This window comes from Syngnathoides biaculeatus, chromosome 13, assembly GCF_019802595.1.
Source record: "Syngnathoides biaculeatus isolate LvHL_M chromosome 13, ASM1980259v1, whole genome shotgun sequence".
Lineage (NCBI taxonomy): Eukaryota > Metazoa > Chordata > Actinopteri > Syngnathiformes > Syngnathidae > Syngnathoides > Syngnathoides biaculeatus.
In genome coordinates, this window is record NC_084652.1 from 4,113,433 (window position 1) to 4,129,713 (window position 16,281).

The following is a 16,281-nucleotide window of genomic DNA, read 5'->3' on the forward strand; positions in this document are numbered from 1 at the left end:
CTCATTGGAAGGATACTCGAACATAGTGGTGGGGAATAAAATAAGAGGAAAGAAAGAAAATCTAATGATCCAGGCCATGATACATTCAATAGGGTATGCACAAATCAATAATCAGCCATAATTCAAGGATTTTCCCTTTTCCTGAGCAAAGTCAGCAAAGGCCCAATCAAACAGAATATGAACATGTATTTAACGTCGCGCTGGTCGTGTTGAGTTTTTGTGCAATGTCTCAGAAGTCCCTCCATCCATCCATCCATCCATCCAACTCTGTGTGAGGGTGACCTTGTGTTTTTGTATTCTGTATGAAATAAATCCAATATAAGCAATTTCCTCAAAGTACTGTGCTTATGACTGAGTCAGCCGTTATCCTTGGCGCTCTGCAACCAGTTTGCAGCACAAACTGCGGGCCAATCGCTTACTGGTAAAGATATTTCCTTCCCAACATAAAAGTTGATTTGGAGCCCTAAAATTTAAGGTGAAGATTATCGGTGCCGAGCTGGATGCCACGTGTTTATCCCCTGCATTTCAGCTCTCATCACATCCCAGGAGTTTTACCGCCCCTTAAAAACATCTTCCCGATTACGTCCCACACGGTGAGGAATCTGAATCACACATTTTGTTTGTGCTCTCTTTTCAGTCTGTAGGCCGGCCTGCCTTTAATTCCTCACTGCAAGGGTGGAAAGTTTTAGTAAATTGGCCGCAGCACTTTTCAGCACCAAAGACTTTGAGCCAGGGCTACATCGTTGGGTCCAAAAATTGAAGGAATGAGTCAAGCTGACCTTTTCAAGTATCAGGCAATATTCTAATTAGACGATGTGATATTTAAATTCCGACCCGCTCGTTAAATAAAGCAAAGGTGGGCTAAAGGCAATTGCTTCTCGAAGTGATCAACGTTGCGGGGAATTGAGCGCCACGAAACGACCCGCATTAACTTAACGGCTTTGCTGCTCCGACCCCATTAAACGAGCGTTCTGGAACAGTGCTGTACCTGTCAAGGGAGGCGACGTAGTTTTTCAGGGGCTACTAATCTGAGTCTTTAGCTTCCCTACTTTGTTTGGCTGAATTTCCTCCAAACCGATCCGAGAACCAACAGCGATACTGTTGGCATCCTTCAACTCGAAGGGCACTCAGGAGAGCGTAGACCTCTGCCAAGCCCAAATTGTTGACAAAAGGACAGAACACCTGTTTGTGTTAATGTGCCCGTCGATCCACGCGGGATCAACACCAAAAAAAAAAAAAAAAAAAATCTAATGGGTTCCACTTTCTTCCCTTAAAAGTCCACAAAGTTTAAAACGAATGGCACTTGGCTGGAGTGTAATCGTACGGCAAAAATATTACAGTTCAGTACAAAATTGGAAGAAAACACAAAAGATTTAGATGAGATACACATTTTATTTGTGTTAATATTATATTGTGTGATTCCTATTTATATTTAATATACATTAAAGCAATGATAATTGCTTTAACAATGTTTATATATTCTTACTTCTTGTACACGTGCCATTTTTACAGTAGTGTGACAAGAATTCTTAGATCCATGTTATTTGTTATCAAGGTTTTGTTTTTATACATTACTTTTAAGTAAGTTTCTTTCGGCTTGTCCTGTTCGGGGTCGCCACAGCGGGGCATCTCAGATGAACATTCATATTTGTTTGGCACAGTTTTTTACGCCGGATGCCCCTTCCTGACGCAACCCCTCTCGGGGAGCGGAGGCCCCAGTGGGATACAAACTCACGACCCCCGGCTTACCAAAGCAACGCTCTAAGAACTGAGATATTAACTTGTTTTTTTCGGCTGTATAACTATTTTTGATTGAAAAAGTAATGACAACATCACCACTCTTGAATGGATTGTTTTGGTTTCCGTGAGGGGAAAATAGTAGTGAAATCCAAACAAGTCGGTCATAGACAACCTTCCTGATTCCACCATAGAGTCTCCACAGCACTCAGAAAGGACCTTGCTTGACCTGACAGAGAAAAAAAAAAACCCTTTTCAGACTTTTCTATCCTTACGGCGCCCAAAAAGTGTCATCGAGTGAAGGATGTTAATATGGCAGTCACCGCGCAGCCATTTAACAAGCCGTCCGTTGTGCACACTCGTCTTGTGAGTCATCCAAGTGTCCTCGCCGTTCAAACGCGACAAAGTGCCGCGGGTCACGTCTTGAGCGGGGAGTGCTTCTTTAAAAGGCCCGAACGTCACGGTAAAGTGGAGACGCCGTTGAAACGGCGAGGGGCGCGGGCTTTGTTCTGAGTTGGCTCGGCTGGCGCGAGCGTTTGCCAGTGGAAGTAAATGGAGGCGGCTTATTGCTATGCAGCCGCAACACTCCCGTGTGGATCTAACATCGGGTTGCTTGTCTGTTCCAGGAAAAAGACCACAAGTGACAAATGTACTCACGGTGTGTACGTAAAAGGAAGAAGAGACACTTGTGTGGGGGAAAAAAAATGGTAGAAGTGCTGAATAGCTTGCTTTGCCTCATCCTAGTTTATTGTTATTGATGTTCCCTGGTTCAACTTTCCTCAGTTTTTGGTGAGTAGAGGAAAAAGTGGGAACTGAATCCCAAAACTTAATCCGTTAAAATTTGGCCCAATTTCATGCATTCATGGAAGGATTTTTCAAGTATCCCCCGCAGTTTATGTCGTCGCAGTTTATGCCGTCCGCGTTTACAGAAAGGGTCCCCAATTTGGGTGAGTAAGTTGCGAGGTTGCTCCAGCACGCCGATGAAAGAAGTATCGAATACTCGCTGACTTTAAGACGATGTTGCCGGAGTGAAGCAGCCACGAGTTGTCCTGCCATCTCGTCTTTTCATATGCACGAAAAGACGCTAACGCCACAGGATATCTCTTTAGCAAGGACCTTCAGTGGACGATTTCCCTCACATCGAAGAATACGTTCAACACGAGCTTGAGTTTGGACTTCACCTGACCCGCTTTTCTTTGGCCTTGATGAATATCATGTCCAATAACGCGAGCGCTATAACTGTGTGCCAATGAGACCTTCAATTACATTTTCAACGCGCTTCGATGGCAACGTCAAGACACTTCCACTGAAAGGGTCTAACATTCGGTCTCTGGGACGTACTGAAAGATCCGTGACTCATCATCGGTGATGACTTTCCCTACCAAGTGCGGTCTCATCATCACACTCTCCTCGTTGCGTGACAGCCTGACACAGCATGTGGAGAAAAAAAATAAAGTGTTGAGGAGTGCTGAGGTCACAGGAATTACACTGAATGGGGGAAAATTCATACGGTGGGTTTGAAATATAGCTGAAACCAGTCCGGGAACTTTTCTGACACACCTCCTAATCCCCATCAATGACTCATAATTTGTTCATTTGAGAGGGTATTCCTCGAGCGCGCCATAAACAGTCCCAACTCCCTCGTCCGCAGTCGGGTGGACAATGCAGGGAAGCAGTTATCCGATTGTTTCCTTCCCGTAATGAAGCCAGCGGCCGCGATGGAACAGGAGACAGGGAGTCCAGTCGCACCTCGGGGACCGGCGCTCTGTGAGAAGATCCTGCCGACACCTGCCCCGTTAACACCGGCGACCCCGGCCACTTCCCCCGGTCGGACCCCCCGCTGATGATCAGCCGACGCTGCTTTGTGTTCTGAGATTTAATGTCGACACTTGTGCATTGAGGAAACGGTCTTGATTGTCCGCCTCCATATGTTTGGGAGGAGGCTGTCGTAATTACTGCAACCAGCGTGGTCATTTCTTACATAACCACGGCAATGAACAGATCATGCAATTGTGTCTCTCGTGTAATTCAACATAACGTAGTTTAATGGCCACCTGGGCTGCTTCTCTAGATTTTATAGTTTCTTATTGGTGTCAAAAAGGTCGCAATTCTTTGTCAGTCAAAATATCAGGTGTCCGAGCAAGAATCCTGTTGATTTGGAATGAGGTCCGAATCTAATTGTATGTGAAATGTTAACTCAATAATAGGTGTCGAACACACAGACAATCTCTTTCTATAGAGAAAGTTGTTGTATTTTTTTTTTTTTAATGAGATCTGAATCTATCGGAATGTCAAGTATTAAGCAAGTGTGAGTATATTCATTGTCAGTTTCTAGCACTCATTGTCAGACTGCGTTTTGCAAACTAAACAAAACGAACATTTCACTGGCCTGCATCGAGAGCAAGAATATTCTTTCTTGTGAGTGAGATCCAAATCCAGTGTCCAAGCAAACACTTCACCGACGATTTTGAATGAATTTCAAATCCAGGGGAATGTTAAATATCAACCAAAAGTTCAAGTCTGTGTCTGGAAGAACCCTACTTCCTGTTCAAGGAGATCGAAAATCCAGCTAGATGTCAAATATCAAGAACAATTAAAATGACTGGCAGTGTTTATCAATCATTTCTACAAAAAAAAGTTTAAAATCCAGTCATTTTTTTCAAATTTCAGGCCCCGTGTGACTATATCAAACCGAGAACCATATTTATATTTGATGTTACCTGACCAAAGACAGGAGATGCGGTTTTTTAGAGTATTCTACCAGTCATAGTTTTCCATTTTCCACAGTGACACACCGAAATTTCCACCATCAAAACGTTTCTGCCAAAAATGGACGGAAAATCCATTGTCACTTTTGGACGGATCGACTTTTGGTGGTGTCGCAATGTGCCCTGCGACTGACGGGCGACCAGTTCAGACTATAGTCCACCTTTCGCCCAAAGATAGGGGGGATCGGCTTCGGAACTCCAACCACCCTTGTGAGAATAAGACAACCACCCTTGTAAGAATAAACGGTCACTGAAATGAAGTTTTTGAAATATGATGTTATGGCACAAGAAAAAAAAAAAAACGGAACTATCTTGGGGTCTGTAGTGGGAACCCATTCAATGTTCACTGCTGACAGCGATTCAGTGTTTAATGGACTAGCACCGGGCAGATGCTGTGCAGGCGGTACGGGATCTCCTAAGAACCGTCGTTCATCAACTTGAAGCACATCAAAGCCAGCAAACGTGACACAGACAAGAATCTCGGGAGGGAGGCCATTCCTGGGAAAGGAAAGAGGGGTGCGTTCTCAACCTGCCCCCCCAGGCAGGATTTGTGAAGATAGCGCACAAGTGGCACGAGGAGCGACAAGGATGCGTCGCTCGCTGATGTTTTTTAGCCTCACGTTCGCTGCGATGTGTTCTTTTGTACAACTCGGACAGACCCTGAAGTCAAAAAAAAAAAAAAAAGAGTGATTACATGACCCCACGTCATGTACTGGAAGACTGCAGTTCACAAGCCATCCAATATCGCAGCCAAAAGGCCAAAGGCGACACCGCAGCCGGTCAAGGGCGGTGGTTGTAAAAAGCCAGTCCAAACAAGTGCTTGTCATTGGTTTTGTCTATTTGTTTTGGATCCTTTCCTTTCCGAGCAGTTTGGTTAACAGTGACATCTTCATTCTTTAGGAGATAATCTCTAAAGCAGAATTTGTACATTCTTTGGCAACGGTACGGTATTTTCCAAATCAATGTGATTTTTTTTTTCTACGCCTGCTTAGGAAATTAATGTGTAATTAATGGGATGAGGCTCTGACGTCATTCGCTATTGTGCAAATGTACCTCATGTCACATTATTAACATCTTCCTCGCATTGTTTTCTTGTTCCAGGCACAAACTTGTGATGGAGGCATGACAGAGTCATTGCCTGAATCCCCAAAAGCATCAAGACAAAGGTTTAGGAATTCAGTCTGGCTGACAGATTTATATTATTACAACTGTTTTACTGTAATAATCATAATAATAATGGCTCGGATATAGAACTTTTTATTTTGTGTTGTTGTCCAAGCGGTGTAAAATAATAATAATAAGGCTTAATTCTTTGACGATGCGATGTCAACTAACATGCTGTTTTTGTTTTGTTTTTTGGAGGTGGGGGGGGGGGGGGGAAGCTTCCTGAAAAGTGCCGCATATACAATTGGACATCAGAACTCATGGAAATCAGTGACAACCAAATAATGTGACCAACATATGGTCATTTCATGAATATTAGCTAGTCAAATTTGGTTCAGATTTTCTGCAAAAATTAAAGGACCAAGTTCATTTTGCAAGAAACTTGGCAGATTGGATTTGGCCCCTAGTTTGTGATCGTGTGTTCTTACTGATTTCCAACCTATCGACTCTAAATTGTCCGCTGATTCATTTCAGTTCATTTAGTTCCTTGGTTTTGTTCAGTTCTCGTCAGTTTTTCCTCACGATTTTGGTCCAGAAACCTCAGCCATTCTACAGAATTGTCAGTATCGTGGCATCCTCATATTCTTCGTTGGTCGTGTTTTGAAATGCTTCTCGTAAAAACTTGTGGCTGATTTTGAACGGTGACGGATTAGTTTGCGGACGACCTTGCCGTTTTAGCCACGCGTTCCGGAAAGTTTCGATTTACGACAACCTTGAAATTTCCCACGTCGGCGTCACTTGAGTCTCATTTGGAAGAAAAGCGCCGCTTCTGGAGATGCGAGGTTTCCGTCCAACACCAGCGATATACAGAACAATTGAGTACTATATACATTTTATTTTTAACAATCAATACAATTGGACATCAGAACTCATGGAAATTAGTGACAACCAAATACTTAACATGACCAACATATGTTCAGTTTATAAACATTAGCTTGTCAAATTTGGCTAAGATTTTCTGCAAAAATTTAAGAAACAAGTTCATTTTGCAAGAAACGAAGCAAACCTGGCGCCCAGTCTGTGATTGTGTGTTCTTACTGATTTTCAACCGTCGACTGTAAATTGTCTGGTGATAAGCACGAGTTCCTTGGTTTTGTTCAGTTGTTGTCAGTTCTTTTTTAGGATTTTGGTCTAGAAAACCTCCGCCATTCCACACACCTCACCGTATCGTGCCATCCTCATATTCTTCTTTGGTCGTGTTTTGAAATGCTTCTCGTAAACACTTGTGGCTGATTTTGAACGGTGACAGATGATTTTCCCGACGACCTTGCCGTTTTAGCCACGCGTTGCGGAAAGTTTCGATTTACTACAACCTTGAAATTTCCCACGTCGGCGTCACTCGAGTCTCATTTGGAAGAAATCCAAGCAGACGTGTTTTGTTGTGGTTTGTCGGAGAAAAGGAAGTGTCGGGAATTCTCTGAAGACGCATTCACAAATGGCCGTCGCCTTATCAGGGAAGGAGCTTGTTTAGTTTGGCAACATCCTCGTATTCTGCAACGTGTCATGGCAGGGGAAGACCATATTTCTTCACCTCTTCACGCCATCCTCAACGGGTTTGCAGGACAGCCTTTTCGAAGTAAATGGCGGCATTCGGGAATACTGCACAGAATTTCAGCTATTGTGAAATAATTTGGATGCCGTGTAGGGGTGTAATGACATGCCAAAAAAAACAAAGTGGTACATACCTCGGTTAAAGGCTTCGGTTTACAACGAGTAAAGGAACAAAATGCAAATATGAACATGCTCATCTTTTGCATAAACTGAACAACATTTGATGAAATTTAAATTTTAAAAAGTAGAGATTGTCGACTAAAGGAAAGCTTTTAAAGTAAATAACGTCAGAGTCGGGGGGATAGTAAAGGCAAGACAAAAACGTGGAGGACCCAAGTGCAAGAAGCAGTGACGCAAGGCAGGAGTCCAGGAATTTCAAAAAAATGATATTTAAATCCAAAAATGCCAAAGTCCAACACCTAATAACCATAGTAACAAAGAAAACCAGAGATAAACCTAAACTGGAAACAAGACAGGTAGCACAGTGGCTCAGCTGGAAAGCGTTGGCCTCACAGTTCCGAGGATCCGGATTCAATCGCGGTCCTCCCTGCGTAGAGTTTCCATGTTCTCCCCGTGCCTGTGTGGGTTTTCCCAGGGTACTCCGGTTTCCTCCCACGTCCCAAAAACATGCAACATTAATTGGACACTCTAAAATTGCCTCTAGGTGTGATCGTGAGTGCGGCTGTTTGTCTCCATGTGCCCTGCGATTGGCTGGCGACCAGTTCAGGGTGTACTGTGCCTCCTACCTGATGACAGCTGGGACAGCCTCCAGCACTCCCCGCGACCCTCGTGAGGATAAGCGGCTAAGAATATAGATGGATGGAAACAAGACATGCCACAGGGAGATAATGACGTGGGCACGGGGGGACTCAAACTGGAGACTCTCCTGCGCTAACGTTGCAATTCGAAGCCACCGTCCAAATACCGAGAGTCTCACAAGGGTTTTATTGGACGGATCAGCCATTGTGCTTCTTTACCCATTTATGAGCATTGTAAAGTTCTTTTCTTGCATTCATCACCTCAACAAAAGGTAACAAAAAGAAACAGTTGTGAAAAGCCTGGTCAGGGGTCTCGGGCGCCACGACAACAAACGCTCCCACGTTCGGGTTCACAGAGGAGACCCCCGCCGAGCGGCCACGTCAGATTCCCCGTCCGCTTGACACACTTTCCACAGCGGATATCGCCCAACGTCCCCCTTTTGCGTGACACGCAAGCTTGCTTGCCAGAGTTTTTATGATGTTTTCACACATCATAAAATCCTTTGCGCCCTGCGTAGTATCGCCGCGTCCCTGCCGGGAGATAATAAAAGGAGCCAATTGTTTCAAGATAACCGGACTCGATTAGGTTTTTATGGCCGGTCTGCCGTCCCCCCTCAGGAATTGGGATAACATTAACCTCCCTGGAATGAAAAGTATTTGATAAACGAATAGAAAGCCACGGCGGGCCGGCCGATAAGAATGTACCGCGTTCTCCCATCATGGGAGCGATACGTGATCTGTTTACGAGTATCTGAAATGATCATATAAAACCTAAATTGTCAAGGGCCTCCTTTTGAATTTCTGAAACCTTAATTGAGCAGCCTCAAGGATGCGTGTCGAGTTATTGCACGTCCCATTAGGCATGTAAATTTACACACTCAGCTGCTTTTCATTTCAACAGCTCGGGGGACGTGCGTATTTTACTGACATTTTTTATAGCTTGTATACAAATAATTAAGTTTCCGGTGCGTGTGTCCGACCCCTGCCGACGTGTGAAATTCCAACAACCTTGCACATTTTCTTTGAACTGCCTCGTTCCCAAAATGTATAAGTGAGCGAGGCACAATCTTTCAACTGTATACGGTACCGCCTTCATGCCGGGTTTCTCCGACCGTGATTTTATAATTAAGATGACTGAAGATCTGCCTGTTTCAAATGAGGTCCCATTTGTTGATGTTTCCACTGCATCTGCCACCTAACTAATTATTAAAGTGTAATTCGCCGGCCTGATGAATGAAGTGCTGCTTCCGCAAGTGAAAATACAATGACTGTCTTTCTTATTGCTCATATTTTTCAACACACCTTGTCTTGATCATAACAGCCATACGCACTATGGTCAATTTCAAAAGTTTCCAAATGCTAAATAAACACTTTGAGGTGATTTCAACAGCTGTTGTAAATTCAAATTAATTTTGGTAATTAATAAAAAAATATATATATTTGATGCACGAGTGCCGGGAAGCCTTTCATTTACATACCAATGGCCGTGGAAAAATCCTGAAAACACTTGTGCCAAATACCTGTTCACACATACGAGAAGTTTTAACATTTCCTTTGGATGGGGTGGGGTGGTTTAGTGGCGTGTGCGTGTGTGTGTGGGGGGGGGGTACTTATTAATTCACAATATTGTTGAGTTGTGCATTCAACTAATGCTAAAAAATATTTTTTCCCGCGTGTTTTTTTTTTTCTGCAATTTGGCTTGACGCATGGGTCCTTATGGCACCTTTAAAAATGAAAATGCGTGTGGGCATAGGAGGGGTCCTTGCTCCGAGGTAATCTTGTGTAAAATGTGAACTCTTGACTCGGAGGTGTCGTACGGGATTCGGGGGGGTTCACTATCATCCACAAGCGTCTTACTGTCCCGAAAAGGGCAGTTCTGGTTTATCAACATCGTTACTCAGGTGTGTGCGGGGGGGGGGGGGGGTACTTATTAATTCACAATATTGTTGAGTTGTGCATTCAACTAATGCTAAAAAATATTTTTTCCCGCGTGTTTTTTTTTTTCTGCAATTTGGCTTGACGCATGGGTCCTTATGGCACCTTTAAAAATGAAAATGCGTGTGGGCATAGGAGGGGTCCTTGCTCCGAGGTAATCTTGTGTAAAATGTGAACTCTTGACTCGGAGGTGTCGTACGGGATTCGGGGGGGTTCACTATCATCCACAAGCGTCTTACTGTCCCGAAAAGGGCAGTTCTGGTTTATCAACATCGTTACTCAGGTGTGTGCGGGGGGGGGGGGGGGGGGGGGGTCGTCACCATGGTAGATTTTCACAGCCCGTGTCGAAAATGCTAAAAAATTGCACTCTGCTGAAAATGGAAAGTTTTACTTGACGGTACTCCATTCTCCATTTTTCTGTAATGGTTAAACAGCTATGTACGTAGAAGCTCCTCAAACCCAAGATATTTATTGCGAATTCTTAATTTCATTATCATTGCTATTCATAAGGGCTACGGACTGAACTGTGGACTTAACGGTAATACCGAAAACCCGCAAGAAACTGACCCCCGCCCCTGACCCTAAAAGGTTTTTATGACTACTTCCGAATGCCTCTAGTAACAAAAAATTCAGGTTACAAAACGCCTCTTTTGAAAAAATATTTTCTTTTTCTGAAATAAAATTCAGTATACCAAATGCAAAAATGGGTGCTGGATTCGCAGACCCCAAATTATTTATATAATTTTCTTTATAGTTTACATTATGTACTTTGAATGCTTTTTTTTGGGGGGGGGGGTCTTGGAACGGATTAGACTATTTACATGTAAAAAGCGCTTCTACTTGCGAAAAATTCATGCTACAAAGCGACTTCCGGAACAAATTAATTTTGTAAGTAGAGGTATCACTGTACTGCAAAAAAAGTGAATGAGTGAGTTTTCAAGTGAGTAATGCAGACTTTTTCACTGTACTAATATCTGTCCATTTTCAGAGCTGCTTATCCTCACTATAGTTGCGGGAGTCCTGGAGACTATCCCAGCTATCTTCGGGCAGAACGCGGGGTACACCGTGAACTAGTTGCCAGCTAATCACGGCCTGCATTAACAAGGGTCGTATTATATGTTATTAGGACTAAAAAATATATAATAATAATTTGAGTTCAAAAATAGATTGACACAGAATTCAACTGTAAAGGATAAATGATTTTAATAGAAATGAAAAGATTAAGATTCGACCACAACAGCACCAATGATGTATTTGAAAATGTACGGTTTTACAAAAAAACTACTAGTATTGAACCACATAGTTGAACATTAACAGGACACTAAAATTGAAAGCTGTTTGTGATGCTCGATGGTCTGTGACAAATAGGGACAAAAGTGATCATCGCTGTGTTAATGTTGTGTGTCTGTTCACAAACGTGTCGGAATCTGTTCATCAATTACATAACATTATCTTTACTGGGATTTAGATTTGGTTTGATCCATCTGAGGTGCTCTTTAGGTTCCTTGGGTTTGGTTAGCAAAAGATTTCAAATGGGCCAAGCAGTTAATTACATTGTTGTAAAGGCCATATTAGTCGGGCACCATTTACCGTCAATTCATTTCAAATTTGAACAACTCATCACCTCTAACGTGCTCAAGATAAGAAAAAGAGGTCGTCCAAAGGTCTTACTTACAAAATGTCTTTGTGCTATCGAAGCTGTTGCTTTTTGTCATTGTAAATTATGCTTTGGCTCACACTTGACTTTGATGCAAAATGTAAATCCAAAGTGAAGTGAATTTATTTATTTATTAAATTTTTTTTGGGGGGGGGGACAATTCATCGCATTTTCGAGAAAAAATGTTGGCCTACCTGGTAGGTCCATTCCTCTGTTTTTCCTCAATTCAATCACGTTTTACTTGACGTGTGTAATCTTTTCACCACGCTGAATGTAAACCTTGGAGGGGGGGGGGGGGCGAGTTGACGCAGCTTGGGAGTGTCAACTCACAGGAAGGTTTGCTTGAGGGGGGGAGTACCAGATTGAGGGTATCTCCACTGGAAAATGTGGAGGGGTGGGGTGGGGGGGGGGTTTGTGCACTTGAAAGAGCGATGGAGGAAGGAACGACGTGGGGGGGGGGACGACAACTGAACGAGTGAGAGCAAGTTGGGGACGCAACGATACAGTGGATAGAAAAAGTCAACACTGTTCTCCTCACAGGGCGTATTTTTGTCATATCCAACAAATGAGGCATGTATAAATAATTTTTAACTTTTTGGAATTTCAACCACACCAGAATCTCCCAAGCACATGTGGGAAAATGTGGTACAGTCAGGGGAAGAAATTAGGAAAACAAACACCGTAGTGTACCTGCAGTGAAGCCTCGTGGCGGGGACGGCATGCTCTCACTTTGAATCTGAAACGTATGAAAATGAAGCAAGAAATAAATAAAAAGTCACAATAATGGAAGGAGAAAAATATTTATATCTATTTTCATTTTAATGACAAAATTGTGTAATCTTAAGAGAAAGAAGTTGTACAGTTCTGGCAAAAAAAAGAGATAAAGTTCCTTTTGACTAAATGGTAATAAAGTTGTAATATATGGAAAAAAATTTAAAGGGACAATTTAATGACAAGATGTGTCATTTAATGACAGTAAAATTGTGAAGATAAGAAAACCAATATTTTTTTTCAAAATACAGTTATGCTACAAAAAAATAAAATAACCATAATCCAATAATTTTTCTGGAAATAGTACTTTATTTTGGAGGGAAATTATTCTCTTAATATTACCACTTTCTCTTTGTAATATTAGGATTTTGTTTTTCTTGTAAAGTGTAAACCTCTTAATGTGTAACATTAAAATATAAAAAATAAAACAATTCTAAAATTACTAGAAATAAGTAATGATTTTAAGAAAAAATGACATTTTACAAAAAAGGGCTAATATTAATAAAATAAAGTGGTAATATTAGCGTTGGCCTCACAGTTCTGAGGTCCCGGGTTCGATCCTGCCCCCACCTGTGTGGCGTTTGCACGTTCTCCCCGTGCCTGCGTGGGTTTTCCCAGGGTACTCCGGTTTCCTCCCACGTCCCAAAAACATGCAACATTAATTAGACACTTTAAATTGCTCATAGGTGTGATTGTGAGTGCGGCTGTTTGTCTCCATGTGCCCTGCGATTGGCTGGCGACCAGTTCAGGGTGTACCCCGCCTACAGCCTGTAGACAGCTGCGATAGGCTCCAGCACTCTTGCTACCCTAGTGAGGATAAGCAGCTAAAAAAATGGATGGATGGATTTCTAATAGTACTAGAAATAAGTAATGATTTTAAGAAAAAAAAGACATTTTACATCAAAGGACTAATATTAATAAGATAAAGTGGTAATCCTGTATATCACGTTAATATTCATCTTAATGGGTTAATAAACAAATAGCTACTTTAGGATGAGAACTGTCGAGCGCATGAATAAGGTAGATTTTGGTCAAAGTTTGTGTTTTAATGGATCAGGAACGATTAGCCGGGGATATTCCAGGGTGGAGCTGCGTTTTGTACGCGTTCAGGTGGGGGCCCGCGTGACAAGGAGAAGCCCCCCCCCCCCCCGATGCCCTCTGGCAGGATGCGAGCTCACGTTTTCGCCCGTCGGCGACGAGGAAACAACAACAGAAGGAACGACCATCAGCCGGCGCCACGTGACCACCGAGAGAGGAAACGATAAAAGCCGCACGGGTGCGATGGAGCTCCGGTCGCCGTCGTCCCGTTCGGGGCAAACGGAGGCCACGTGCTGGCCCGCAAGCGGTAAACCCGTTTGAACTCTGCTCCGAAACAGCGGCACCGGGCGGCCAAACAGTTTTTCAGGTGTGGCAACTCAATTTTGTTTCAATTTGTTCTTGCCTTTATGCTCTAAAATTGTAAACATTTTTGGGAATATTCCAAGTATTTTGAAAATTGTAATCTTATCCATCCATACACATGAGCCGCTTATCCTCACAAGGGTTGCGGGAATGCCGGAGGCTCCATCCATCCATTTTCTTTGCCGCTTATCCTCACGAGGGGTCGCGGGGAGTGCTGGAGCCTATCCCAGCTGTCAACGGGCAGGAGGCGGGGTACACCCTCAACTGGTTGCGAGCCAATCGGAGGGCACATGGAAATAAAACAGCCGCACTCACAAACACACCTTGGGGCAATTTAAGAGTTTCCAATTAATGTTGCACGTTTGCATGCATATGACGACATGTACACCAGGTTGAACACGAAAGAAGGAACAATTTAGGGTGTCCAATTAATTTTTTGTCTGAATAAATGATTTTTTTTCTAAATCTCATAAAACCAGCACTGTGTTTTCTTTTAAAAAAATGCCGATCAAAAATACTTTTGACTAAGTGAAGGTCCTCAACTCACTTCTACTAAGTTGCCAGAAGATGGCGCTAAAGCAACACAATCACGCCTTTGGTGCCAGTAAGTTGCAGCTTGAGTACATTTATTTTCTCATCGACTTTCTGAAATCCTTCATCATTTCATTTTCCTGCCAAAAGAGACGGAGGACGCGCTGTACAGTATTTGTTTTTGATGGGCTCCTCAGCGAGGAGGGGGCCCACTGGAGCAATTAATAAAATGAGATGTCCCCCCCCCCCCCCGCCCCGCCTCAACTTGTCACAGGCTATTTTGTGGGTCGCTGGGTTTTCAGAGCGCTCGCTCGGCGCTCCTCCGCCTTTAACCTTTCGCTCTGCTCGCTCAGCCGTCGCTGCATGGCCACGAAAAATGTGCAAAACAACACAAGGCGTCCTTCAGCTCGCGAGGTTTTTGGTTTTTTTTTTTCCTCTGATCTGGCCACCCCCGCGTGGGGGGGGGGGGGGTGTCACTCGGACAAACATTTTGAAGCTTGTAAGATGCATGACTGCACGACGTCCGTTATTAGTTCCTAATATCCCAATGTGTGGATTTATTTTGAATACATTTCAATTTTAACGAGAAAAATCAAAGTCTCGTTTTACAATCAAGATTTGAATTCAATCAATCCAATTCTCTCACGAAATCTCTAAAAGTAATAAAATAATGTCTTCCATCCATCCATTTTCTTTGCCACTTATCCTCACAAGGGTCACTGGGAGTGCTAGAGCCTATTACAGCTATCAACCACAGGAGGCCGGGTACACCCTGAACTGGTTGTCAGCCAATCGCAGGGCACATGGAGACAAACAGCCGCACTCACAATCACACCTATGGGCAATTGAGAGGACAGGTGTCAAACTCAAGGCCCAGGGTCCAGATCCGGCCCCCCGCATGATTTTATGTGGCCCGCGAAGGCAAATCGTGTATATGAACTTCCATGATTTTTGGGATAATCAGTAACAAAATTTCAAATTGTCATATCATGAATGATAAAGTTGAGATATTGGAAGCATTTTTATGTGACCAAACATGAACAACAGTTGAAAAACACGTTATGCTTGGTTTCTGATTCAAAACTAGTCCAGAAATATAATCTGTAAATATCATGAGGCAAAAGATTTTCATGGATTCACAGTCATAACGGCCTTCTGAGGGAAATGGTACACTACAACGTGGCCTGCCTGTGACAAAAATGAATTTGACACCCCAGATTTAGAGCGTACAATTAATGTTGCAGGTTTTCAGGTCATAATATGTCATAATATTACACTGGGGAATTTACAAAATTTGATTATCTTTTTTTTTTTGTTTTTGTTTTTTTTTTTTGGGAGGGTTGGATTTACCAGAGGCAGCACGGTGGAGCAGCTAGTAAAACCGTTGACCTCACAGTTTTGAGGTCCCGGGTTCAATCCCGGACCCGCCTGTGTGGAGTTTGCACGTTACTCCGGTTTCCTCCCACATTCCAAAAAACATGCAACATTAATTGGACACTCTAAATTGCCCCAAGGTGTGATTGTGGGTGCGTCTGTTTGCCTCTATGTGCCCTGCGATTGGCTGGCGACCAGTTCAGGGTGTACCCCGCCCGTATCCTGCCCGTTGACAGCTGCGATAGGCTCCGGCACTCCCCGCGACCCTTGTGAGGATAACCAGCAAAGAAATTGGATGGATGGATTTACTAGAATAAAGTTGTAAACTTAACTGATGGGGAAAATGTATTCATAATTCTGCAAAATGAATTAAATTTTCAAAATATCATTTATTGCGAGATTAGAGGGAACTTCTGTAATCTATGGTGGGAATTTATAAGAAAGTCAAACCGTCAAGAGAAAATGTTTTACGAGGATAAACCTTTACAAGAAAAAAAATAATAGTTGGAACTTTGATATATAAAAAAAAAAAAAGTGGTCATATTCAGTGACTTTTCATTATAGAAATTTGGTGCAATTTCCAAGCAGAAATTTGTGTTATCTTAATAGAAAGCAATAAACTTCATCGGTGTCT

The 16,281-nt window shown here is 42.9% G+C and overlaps 1 long non-coding RNA gene across 3 annotated transcripts in view; it reads right to left on the reverse strand.

Moving 5' to 3' along the window:
* The window catches only part of LOC133510873 (uncharacterized), a 45,372-nt gene that overhangs the window by 24,139 nt on the left and 4,952 nt on the right, over positions 1 to 16,281 (reverse strand). For all 3 annotated transcript variants that reach the window (XR_009797728.1, XR_009797729.1, XR_009797727.1), the window contains exon 2: positions 12,261 to 12,306. This is a non-coding gene — a long non-coding RNA (uncharacterized LOC133510873). The remainder of the gene's footprint in view (positions 1 to 12,260; positions 12,307 to 16,281) is intronic.